This window comes from Cavia porcellus, unplaced genomic scaffold (assembly GCF_034190915.1).
Source record: "Cavia porcellus strain 051 isolate PalLab524CR breed Dunkin Hartley unplaced genomic scaffold, mCavPor4.1 scaffold_8, whole genome shotgun sequence".
Taxonomy (NCBI): Eukaryota; Metazoa; Chordata; class Mammalia; order Rodentia; family Caviidae; genus Cavia; species Cavia porcellus.
The window spans coordinates 24,790,736-24,803,575 of NW_026947491.1; positions in this window are offsets into that span (position 1 = coordinate 24,790,736).

Genomic DNA, 12,840 nt, shown 5'->3' on the forward strand with positions numbered 1-12,840 from the left:
ATTATGGACTGAAACTCCCCACACTGTGAGCTAAATAAACTTTTTATTCTTTCACTTTGTATTTTGAGTATTTTTTTCTCAGCATTGAGAAAAGTAACCAGGATAGTACCCACTCAACACAAGGAGTGTAGACATTATTAACTACAAATATGTATTAATAAAAATGAACTACAATTGTTTTTCTTTGTTAAATATGTTTAAAGGCAAAAGTTGTTAAAAATAAATAAGATTTTAAGATGTATTAATGGATGCATGTTATAAAAATATAAATGTGACATTAATAACATAAGCTATGTGCAGGGTAGGAAGAAAAATTCTTGTTCTACCAAAACAAAAGTGCATTTGATGGCAAACTCTTTCATGTTACTTCAGCTTCTTAAATCAATTAAAATAAAATAATAAAACATCTCTTGATTTTTACTTGTCATATTTCAAGTCTTCAAAAACCTTATGTGGCTGATGGCTCATGTATTATCCCACATTTTCATATACACAGAGCTGTGTCTTGCATCCACTCAGAAGTATTCACAGGCTCTTTTCACCAAGGAGCCAAAAACCAGCAGCTAAATGGTGAGGAGGGAAGCAGGTCTACTTCCATGCGCTCTGCTTCACAGGTGCCAGAAATCTGCAAATAATTTCCTGTAATGTCAAACTTATCTTCTTAAGCTTAACTTTCTTCAAAGAAAAAAGAAACTCAAAGACAACACAGATGACATTTACTAGTAAAATTCAATTTCTCTTTATCCATTGCCATTTGGCAACATTATCAATTTGCCAAGTAATGTACAAAGAATAAACAGAACAGTAGACTTACAACCTCTCAGAGCAACAGTTCATGCCTTTGTCTTTTTGTAGGATGAAATGAAAGTCTTTGAAATAAGATATCATCCCTCCCAATCTCCAACAACTATTCATTTGTCATGTAGAGTCATCTTGAGAGCCTGCTATATGCCCTCTCCTCCCTCAATGTTGGGGTACCACCACTGAATTGTAATGTTCCCCAAACTATGACCTTTATTTTCCCCACTGTGTACCCAGTTCCCAGACTTCTCTTGAAGAGCACTCCCCTTTGAAGTAACTGTGTACCCACTACCATTTCAGCTTGGATGACTAAGAAGACCTGCTTGAGACAGGACGTGGGTGCAGGTGGCTGACTTGAGCAATCATCCAAAGAGGCAGAAGTACGGAGCTGAGAAAAAACAGGAAACCAAGGAGTTAGTGATGTAGGCTCATCTCACCATCAAGCCCAGCACCTCAGTTTAGCCACATGGGGGACTCAAGAGAGTTGTAGCCTGTGCCCCCTGATCCAAGGTGCAGGAGGCGGGGCCCTTATCTACCATCACCTGTTCCTGCATGGTTGATCTTACCTCACAACCCATACGTCATATATTTTCACACATTTCTGGTTTACTTCTGTGGTGGGACTTTTCCAAAGCCAAAACATAGTAGGTCCATGAAGTAGGGTGCTGACTACATGCGAGAAACTGATTGCCAGAGCTGCAGCCGAAACACAGGTGGGCTAAATGGCTGTGAGACCAGTCACTGCCCATCCACTGCACAAGACATAAAGCCTGTATGTTCCCCCATCTCCCTTCAGTTTCTGTTCTCTTCTTTCCCCCACTTCTTCATGGCCAAATCTAAACTGGGCCCATCTATGGGTCTCAAATATATTACTTTCATCCTTATTAGTTACCTGATCTCACCATCTGTCCACCCTAATTTGCTCCTGCCCTGTCTTTTTGTCCATCCTTTACCCAAAGCTGTTTTACTAAAGTACTAATCAATTACTTCAGAGGCTCCCTGTTACTAATATATTTGACATGACAAGTAGAAGCACCAACTGTTTTCAACTGGAAACCACTCCCTCCTCGGCAGTGTCATGACAAGAAGTTCTAAACCTGTGCCCCGGCTCTGTGGGAAGTGAGCTAATTCAGTGTGAAATACTCCCCATGATTCATGTAAAATTTTAAAACAGTCACAGAGTGATAGTACAATTATCCCATGAACATGTGATTATGTATGTGTGTACACATATATATGCAAGTAACTGCTTTAAAGACTTGATGTTCACTAGTTTACAGAAGGGGGGATATTTTGCAAAGAGATACTGAGGAAAGAGGACTTCTTTTTTCTCTCTAAGATTTTCATCATTTTAAAGAAAAAGACAATGATATACTAGTAATTTCTTTTAATATATGTCCACAGGGAAAAATGAGCACAAGTAAAAGAAAATATTAGTAACACTTAATTGTCAATAATGAGAATAAATGTCTGTCACTTGATTGTTTGTATTTCTCTGTATTTTTTGGAATTTCCAAAAGGAAAGAGAGAAGAGGGAGAGGTTAGAGTGGGGAAATGATAGAAGTAGATGATCTATCCAACAATATTTTATGATCACAAAACAAGCAGAGTCACAAGAACCTGGACCTAGAAAGTCAGGGAGACCTTGGAAGATTCACAGTTGGCCCAGATGTAATCTTTTCCAGCCTTCTTCAGCATGGCCTGTCTACAGTAACCAATGTTTAATGCACTCAGTAAAATGATACCAGTTTTTTTTTTTGGTTGTTTAAACTTTTCCTAACATTCTTCCCCATCAAAGCTGTGTACTTAATTAAAAGAAACTTCACCATTTTAACATGCAATATGCTGTTGCTTTCTATTTCAAAGAACTGGGGGAATAACATCTCCTAAGGCCATTAGTAATGTTTCCTTTTCCATTTAATTACATGCCCAGAATTATAGCTTCTGGCTTAAGGGCAGCTGCATAGGAATAAGAATGTTTCGGTCAAGTCCAGAGTGGCCTAGTTAAAGCAACACTACAAGATTTTATTGCTGTGGGCAGCTTTACTTACAAGATATATTTGCAATAAACCTTGCATAAGTCTTCATGACTGTGAGAAGGGGTTATAGCTGCTCCATTTTCAGTAGTAGAAGCATATTGCCGTGTTCTGTCTTCTCAGCTGTAATATTTGATTGCCTGTGAAATCATTAGCCAGCACCACCTAAGGAAGCACCAAAGACTTCAAGTAGCGCCCATCCATGCAGCAACGTCTCTCATTGCTCTTCCATCTGCACTCAGAATGACTGAGTTCCATGGTATGAGATACATCCCTCCACCAGCCACGGACATCTAGAGTAGCTGCTGACTCTCCTCCACCTTAGAGAACAATTATATCCCATGATCTCCTATAGAATGTGTGTGCACATGGACCCAAGTCACTTTAGAGGAAAGTTTTGTTGCTTAATGTTAAAGCTTTCATAGACAAGATGAGCTTTTGAAGGTAGAGCCATGGTTTCTAAAACCACCACTGAAATGACAAAACAGTACAAAATGACAACAAAGAAGCACGAGACAGAAAACTGTAGCATGGGAATAGGTCAGAATTGTCAGTAGACAAGATACGATTTAGAATACAGGAAGTAAGTGGATTAGAGAGAAGCCTTGGGCAAAAGAGATAAGAAATTAAATAGAGTAAAATCCAGCTCCCTGGCTGAACACCATACAAATTCTAACTCAGTGTTGAAGAGCAAAAACTGTGTAGCATGCTTGGGGGTCAGTGTCAAGTCTACATTCCAGGGCCTCAACAGTCTTTCTCCCTCTTCTGCATGTTCAGGGCAACTGGAAGGAGTAGTATGCATCTGTGGGTCACAGAGAAATCTCCAGTGGAACTGTCCAGAAGCAAGCCATTCTCTTTTGGCTGTGGTGCTCACTCTGCCACTTCTGTGTGGTGCAACCTCCCAAGCCTGTCCCAAGTCTTCGAGATGCTGCACCTGGACAGGGCACACAGAGGAAGCCTGCACTGGGGGTCCATTCAGAAATCAGACTGTGTCTCATCAGCTCAAATCTATTGGTCATCCCAAGCTCCAGGTTCCACACGCGGATGTGCTGTAAAGACAGCAGAGAAAGCCAATGGCATACGAGGGGGAGACAGAGGAGAGATACAGACAACGTGAGTCACAAGGAAATAGAAGATTTCAACAAAGAAAGCCCAAAAGACTCTCACCGACACTGCCTGAGTTGTAGAGAAAAAAAAAAAAGTAATGGGCACATTCAGAGACACTGAGCACCAATTCACCTAGAGAAGTTCCAGAAAAGGGATGATACAATTTTTATTTTTTTAAATTTATTTTAAAGAGAAAAACAAAGCAAAACAGAACAGAATAAAGCAAATCAGAACAAAATAATGCAAGCAACATAGCACTTCACAACAAGGCAACCAGACATCAACAGAAGCTACCATAATGTCTCTTGTTTTCCTTGAAATAGTTGACTATACCTTCACACACAATAATAGCAAACATAAAAAAATAGTATAAAGCCATTCAAAAGCATGAAAGCATTACAGGACTTCAAAACCAGATAACAGGAAATGAGCAATGGCTACTATAAGATCTCATTTTCCTCAAAAAAGTTGCCCATACCATCACGCATAATAAAATCAAATAAAACACAATATGACAGAAGCAATCAAAACAAAAGAACAAAAGCATGATAATAATTCAAAACAAGATGATAAGAAATCTGCAATGCCTGCCATAATGTCTCATTTTCTTCAAAATAGCTGTTCATACCATCACACATAATAAAATCAAATAAAACAATAAAACCAATTAAAAAATGAATAAAAGCATTTTATGACTTCAAAGCAATATAAGAGGAAACTATCATTACCATAATATATGCCATTATATTCAAAATAGTTGTCCCTACCATCAAACAGAGTAAAATCCAACAAAACAAGACAGAGCAAAGCCAAACCTAACAAAATTGTGAAAACAATCCAAGAGTTCAAGACAAGACAACAAGAAATCAGCAGTAGTTACCACCTTTTCCTCCCAGATGTTCCCCGCTTCATTCTTATAATAACTATTTTGCTTTTGGATCCCATTAACTCCTCCTGTTTCTTATGCTAGGGTTCACGCATATGAGTTTGAACTGTTTTGCCCATAAACATGATCTCCAGTTGCGTCCATTTATCTACAGGAGCCTTGAGATTATTCTACTTTATAACTGGGTAGCTTTACACTGCATGAAAATAACGTATCTTTCTTATGCATTCTGTGGTTGATGGGAAAGTTACTCTTGCTTTTTTTCTGGTCTCCTGTCACACGGGACAATTGTTTTCTCTCCTTTGATTTTCAGTCTACGAATTTCCTTTCCAGGTAAATGTGTTTCTTGTGTACAGTATATTGATGAATCTTGTTTCTTGATCTACTCTCCTTGTGTTTCTTTATATTGCTGACATGAGGCCATCTACATTAATGGTTACAACTAGCATAACTTGGTTCATCTCTACCATGCTATCCTCCTGTTGTTGGCCTTCTACTTTTCTGCTTCATTCAATCACCTGTCTTGTTTGGTGGTCCTCCTCTGCTGCTGGAACCATGGTCATCTTTATATCTCTCTAGAACACCTTTTAGCACTCTCTGTAGGGTTGGCTTGGTGGTCATGAATTCCTTCAGTTGCTGTTTACCATGGAAATATCTTATTTTTCTACCAATTTTGAAAGGAAGCTTTGCAGCATGTATCAATTTGGGTTGAAAGTTGTTTCCTTTCAGGGTTTGAAAGAACACTTCACTCCAAACTCTTCTTGACTTGATGGTTTGTGTTGATAACTCATGATTTGGTTGGTTTTCCTTTATAGGTGATCTATTTCTTTTCTCTAACAATTTTTAATATTCTGTTCTTGTGTTGAATTTCTGAGATCTTGATTATTATATGTCTGGGTGTAGATTTATTTTGGTTCTGGCTAGTTGGAGTTCTACATGCCTCACTTATCTGCATGCCAAATCCATTTCCCATGTTTAGGAAGTTTTCGGCTACTATTTATGTAAATAACCTTTTAATTTCATTTGTGTTGACCCCTGATTCTTCACCAATACCTGTCGCTCTTAAATTATATTTCTTTGCATCATTTTGCAGCCATTGAGTTATTTCCTGATTCCATGATATTTTTGAGATCTTTCTTTTCTTTTCTTTTTTTAAAATTTTATTTAAAGAAAGACTAAACAAAACAGAAAATAGGTAGAAATAATGCATACATTCAGAGAAAAAATTAAACAGTAAGAAATCACTAGTTGATGTTAACATATTGCCGTTTTACAAATAGTTGTTCAAGGTACAAAAATAGAACATGTAAAGTGGGAATTCAAACAGCGAGACTGAAAACAGTTCTGTTCAACTGTCCAACAAAAACTTAGTAACATGGATGTCAATCCTATACAGTTAAACATACATGCAGTTATCCATATCTTCATTTATGTTTAGATTAAACAAACTAAAGCAGGTTAAAATCATTCTGAACAAAGAATAATAGTATTGTTGTATTTCACATCATGACACTCCATGATCAGCACTGGGTACTGTAGTGTCTTTTTTAAAAATTTAATTTAAAGAAAGACTAAACAAAACAGAAAATGGGTAGAAATAATACATAGTTTCAAAGAAAAAATAAACAGTAAGAAATCACTAGTTGATGATTACAGATTGTCTTCTTACAAATAGTTATTCAAGATACTAAAGTGGAGCATATAAAGTGGGGGATTCAAACAGTGAGACTGCAACCAGTTCTGTTCACCTATCCAACAAAAACTTAGAAATATGGTTATCTATCCTATACACTTAAACATACATGTAGTTATCCATATCTCCAATTATGTTGAGATTGAATAAACACAAGCAGGCTAATATTACTCTGAACAAAGAATAATGCTATTGCTGGGTTTCACATTATGACACTCCACAATCAGCACTGGGTATTTTAGATTCTCTTTTTCTTCAAAGTATCTGTTCATTTCATCATGTACATAAGATCAATTCTCATAAACTGCTTATAGATTCTACACATGCATGAGTCTTATCATGTATTTCTATCCTTTCTATATTAGAGGGAGAAACAAAGCAAAGCATGGAAAAACAAAACATATTCCTATAAATACATGAAACAAAATAAACATATAAGACTGTTGTACAAGGAGTTCTACCATGGTTCCCGTGTTGTCTCTTGTTATCTCCAATAGAATTGGCTATATCATCAGACATAGTATAACTGAATATATGAGTACATAACAGTATTAATAAAAACACAACTTTGTATATAATATACAACTTCAAAAACCGGCAGTTATCAAACCAGAATGTGTATCCAAGAGTCTTGGCATCTTCAGTGTAGTTGCCTATACTCTCAGACTTGATACTATCAATCATATCAGTTTTGAATAAAATCTTCTCTGCCTCATTTCTGTTATGCTCTTTTATTGCCATCATTTGTCTGCTTATCTTCTTCATTCTGTTTTCTGCTCCATTCATTGAGGCCTCTCTGCCACTGTTCCTGGACTCCTAGTACTTTTCTCTCTCTCTAGAATTCCCTGCAGTATTCTCTGTAGAGTTGGATTGGTGGTTGCAAATTTCCTAAGTTCCTCTTTGTCCTGGAAGCATCTTGTTTCTCCATTAATTTCTAGAGACAGTTTAGCAGGGTATATCAATCTGGGATGGAGGTTATTTTCTTTCAGGGCTTGGAATATTTTGTTCGAGTCTCTTCTTAACTTGATGGTTTGTGTCAAGAAGTTTGCTGTTATTCTGATGGGCCTTCCTCTGTAGGTTATCTGTTTCTTGTCTTTAACAGATTTTAATATTCTGTTCTTATACTGAATATCTGGGATCTTGATTATTATATGTCAGGGTGTAGCTCTGTTTTGGTTGTAGGAGGCTGGAGTTCTGTATGCCTCATATATAAGAATATCATTTCCTTTTCCTATGTTTGGGAAATTTTCCTTAATTATTTCTGTGAATAACCTTTGTAGTTCCTTTGTTTGTATCCCAGCTTCTTCATTTACATTCTTTATTCTCAAGTTATAGATCCTTTCCCCATCTTCTAGCCTTTGTATTGTTACTGCTTATTCCTTGTTATTTTAAAAAAGTTCTCCCTTTCATACTGCCACATTGCAAAATTGTCCTGGATAATCTATCCTTAGTTTCTTTCAAGCAGATTTGCCATCTTTCCATAGAGTTTTTAGTTCCTGGTGATCTCTTTGAATCTGCTTCATGTATTCTATATTTTTTTAATATATTCTTCAATGAATGGTTCTCTCCTGTGTTTGAGTTTCTCCCTTCTTCCATCTGTGTCTGCTTGAGGGTTGCTTAGTATCTCTTTTATTAATCTTCTTATATCTTGCTTTATTTGGCTAAATATTTCACTTTTGAACTCGTCTATGAGGTACCAAATATATCTCTTTATGTCCACTGGCACTGTGTCTGATATTGCATGTTTGCTGTTCTCAAATTATCTGTCCTGGGTCAGTGTTCTCAGGATTGGGACTTGGGGACTTTTTGTTGTTGCTTCCTCTTCCTATCTTTTTTGCTTCTTCCAGGAGGCCCCAGTTTCTTTCTTTGTTGGTTACAATTCTTGTGAAGCATGCTGGCTAGATGATCCTTCTCACTGCTGTGTGCTAGTGAGTTGCAAACAGGGACAATGTATGCTGGCCCCTCCCCTCTGGCTCAGTCAAACTGCTGTGGCCTGCACTGTATTACTTTATGCCTCCTCCCCTCTGGGTGGTGGTGGCAGTGGACTTTGCACCGCCTCTCCTCTGGATCGGCAGTGGTGGCAGTGGTGGTGATGGGGGCAGCCAGTGGGCACCAAGTCGCTCCGCTCCCCCAGCCTCCAGCAGGCTGCAGCCACAGGTCTCACTGGCAGCCCAGAGGCACCGGAGGCAGGGGCTGGAGTTGTTTCTCCATTAATTTCTAGAGACAGTTTAGCAGGGTATATCAATCTGGGATGGAGGTTATTTTCTTCCCCCTGGTGGTGGCAGGGGGATCAGTCAAGCTGCTGTGGCCTGCACTGTCAGTCAAACTTCTGAAATTTTACTGGGTTAGTGTGGTTAGTGTGTGTCACTGCTGTAGGGACTTGGTTTCAGATAACCTATGGGGTCTCAGGCAGGTCATGTGACCCAGGCCTAGCTCACTCCACCAGTCCCGTTCAGGAAGGGAACAATTGACTGAAGTCACTGCTGCCCCTTGTACTTGCCAGTCTTGCCCAGTCCCAGAATGTCATCCACTGGAGTCCCCTTATTCATGGAATGGCTCCACTTCCATCACTCACCACAGGTCAATGAAGGCACCCTGCCAACTAACTCTCCTTTTGGCTCGCTGACCCTGAACTCAATGGCAAAGCGGTGAGACCTAGGCAAGTTGCGGCGGGACTTCAAGATCTTTCTTTTCACAGTCACTAGCTGAAATCCTGTCTTCAAGGTTTGAAAGTCTGTCTTCAGTCTCTTTCAAGCAATTTTGCCAGATTTCAGTTGAATTTTTGATTTCCTGGATCTCTCTTTGAATTTGCTTCATGCATTGTAATTCCTTTCTATATTCACTCAAGGTTTCCATCATTTTCTGTGCTTCTCTTTTTTATCTGTGTCTTCTTTAGACATGCTGAGTAATTCTTTCATTATGTTTATAATTTCTCCTTTTATCTGAGATATTATGTGTGATTCGACTGCTTTTACAATCTCATGTTGTTTCCTTATTTCAGTTATTATCCTCTTGTAAATTTTAGGTGTGTGACTTCCATTTTCTTTCATGAGTATATCTCCCAGACTTAATCTTTGTGGGCTAGAAGTCTGAGATTGTCTTTGGCTCTTTTGTCTTAACATTATCCTGGGTTTCTCTCAACAAGCTGGTTGTGCAGCTCCAGGCATTTCCCACATTGGCAGCCCCTCAGCACTGTAGAGTGATGGTACAGGCACCTGGGTTCCTTTAACCCCAGATTTATAGGGAGGTAGCAGGGTTTGGGGTGGGCTTCTCCAGTCCTGTGCAGCTAAACTGGAGTTTCCATGATGATCAGGAATGCATGGAGGTGGGGCTGTTTCTCTCAGCCTGTGTTTCTACACTGGGACTCCCACAATGGTGTCAGGCACACATGGGTGTGTTTGTCTGATTCTTCTAGTGAGTAATGGCTGCCTGAAGGAACCATGGGCATCCAATGGTGGCCTACAGGTGCACAGGGCTTATGTGGTTGTGTGTCCCTGTTCTGCTGGCTGCCCAGAGGAAGGAGCCTTCCAGTGGCAGCTCCTTGCAAGTGGAGGCAGATCTGCTGGTTCTCTCTGCCTGCACTGGTGATAGGCATGATGGGGCCTTCTGGTGGTAGTGCCTGGCAGGTAGAGGGGGATCTGATGATTCTCTCTTCCCATGCTGGCCACCTGTAGGAAAGGCCTTTCTGGTGGTGGTGCCCAGCAGGCAGAGGCAGATCTATCGGCTCTTTGCCCATGTTGGGCACCTATAAGGAAGGGCCTTCCAGTGGTGGTGTCCAGCAGGCAGAGGTGAATCTGCTGGCTGTCTCTCGATGATACAATTTTTATAAAGGAAACTCTTTTGAGATGGAGGAAAAAGATCTAATTGAAAAACACCAAAGAATGAAAGAGGAAGGTCCCACATTTGTACATATACAACTATCCCTGAATCCATTATACAGTCTACAGAGTGGGGTGGAATAGAAGCAAATAACATGGAAAGGAAGCCCACTTTCTCCTCTCTACCTATGCCCTGGGAACCCTAAACATTTACATAGACAGTCCCATTCTGGAAGACAGTAGACAAGGCCCTTTGATTAATTTTTCATATCCTGTCTGAAGTGTAAATGATTAGGAGTTTTGACAGTTGGGTCTTTGTTGATGTCTAAAGAACAGATTTAAAATGTCGAGGTGCTCACGAAGAAGCAGAAGAGCAGGGACCATGACACAGGAGACCCTAAGTCTGTGACCTGCGCTGGGTGTCCTGGGTCAATCTCAGGGACTGTGGCAGGAGTTCTCAATGCCTGAGTTGAAAGCTAGTTTGACTTTTATCAGATCCTGTCCAACATCCAAAGATAATTGTCTGCCCCTGAAGGCCTGGGAACTCAATAGAACACAATAGCTGATGGAATAGCCCTGTTCCTGCCAAAGTATAGACAGAGGCAGCAGATTGCCTTCTCTGATTAAATTAGGTGTCAAAGGAGGCAGCAGAGAGGTGAAACCTTCAGTCTTGCCCATGAACAATGTAATTATTTCCAGAGTATCTGGAGGACGAGATACTAAAAGTCACTACCAAATCTCCATACCTCCCTAACCTAGTTTATATCTCTCTTTATAACATAGATATATACTTTATCAACTTTGCTTCTTTACATGTCTTGTATATTAAAATTGGACCAATGGAATTGAGCAGTATGAGCATTTACAAGTGCCTAATAATTGTGCCTAATCATTCACTGTGCCAATTTATACTTCTACTGCCAGTAAGCAGCTTCTGCCCCCAGGAAAGGCTATTTTTTCTTTTAAAATATTTTAAATCAAATAAAACCAAGCAAAATAAAACAGAACAAAGCCAATCACAGCAGGCCAGTATAAGTGACCCAGGACTTCAAAACAATACAAAATCAACAATGGTTACCATAATGCTTCTTGTTGTCTGCAAAAAGCCGATATATCTTCAGGCATAGCAAAAATCAAACAAAACAGAACAGAGTAGAACCAATAAATACAAAATAATAACTGTTATAAAGAACTTCAGAACAAGACAATAATAAATCCAAAATGGCTACCATAATATATCTTGTCATCATTGAAATAGCTTCCCATGTCATCCAATATAACACGATCAAACAAAACAAAACAGAATAAAACCCAGCCCAGCAAAACAATGGAAATGATACAGGGATTCAAAACAAGATAATAAAGAATGAACAATGGCTACCACTTTCAGAAGAAGACCCCCATAGATGCCACACTGCACACTGTGATCCTCTGAACAGATGATCGGACCACTGGGCCTGGACCTGCAAAGTCAGTGAGACACCAAGTAGCACAAGCATCAAATTGCAATATACCTCACGAGCTGTTATCTCAGCCTGTGTTTCTCCAGGTCAGCTGGTTGCCTGCCGGGGTGGGAGCCTGTGGTGTTGTTGGCTGTATCTTGTTTCCCCCAGCCTGCATACCCCGAGGGGCTGGGGTCTGGCGGTCCTACCAGCAGTGATAGCCCATGCATGGCACTGGTTTGCAGGGAGTGCTTGCAGCTTGTTGCTTTCTTTACAAAGCTATTTTTATTGCCAGTTATTTTCAGAGGCTATATAAGAGGGAGGAAGAGTGTTGGATTCCTTTCTAACTCTTTCTTATCAAGTGCCTGAGGAAGAGGGCCTCCATCTCCCCAAGTCTCAGCTTCTTCGCTGGAAAATGAAAGCAGATCAATGGTTCTCACATCCTGCCCTGTAGATCAGCAGTGGCACTGGAATGTGACTGTGGGAAACGCTGGTAGCAAGGTTCATCCCCAGCTGCTGAGTCAGAAGTGCTGAGATCAAGGCCCACCAATAAGTATCTGAACATGTCCTCGGGGTGATGCTGGTACAGCCAAAAGTTGAAAAGAGCTATGCAAGACAATCCCTTCTGGCTCTCACAGCATTATATTCCACCACTGAGAACAAGATGAGGAGAGCTGGGGGATCTTCATTGTGCGTTTGTTGCTGCAACTTTTTGGTGTATATGAGAATCGAACCTGCATAGATAGTTTTGGATCTGTTTCTTAAACCCATTCAGCAGCATTAAAACTCTGACTTTGTAGCAGAAAGAAAAGATCTCCAACAGTGAGTGCTACAGTGTAGTTGACAGGAGGCTCACAGAATCTGTACAAGGTCAGCAAACAACTACTATTTACTCACTGTTTTTGGCACATCTCCATACTGGCCCATACCACTTGAATGGCCAATAGGCCAATGAGCACGGAGCAAGTTTCCTGTTGTGCAGCTCCTAAGGGAAGTGTCTTAGTTACTTTCTCATTGCTGGGACAAAACACCTGGCACTCACAAGTTAAAGTAGGCA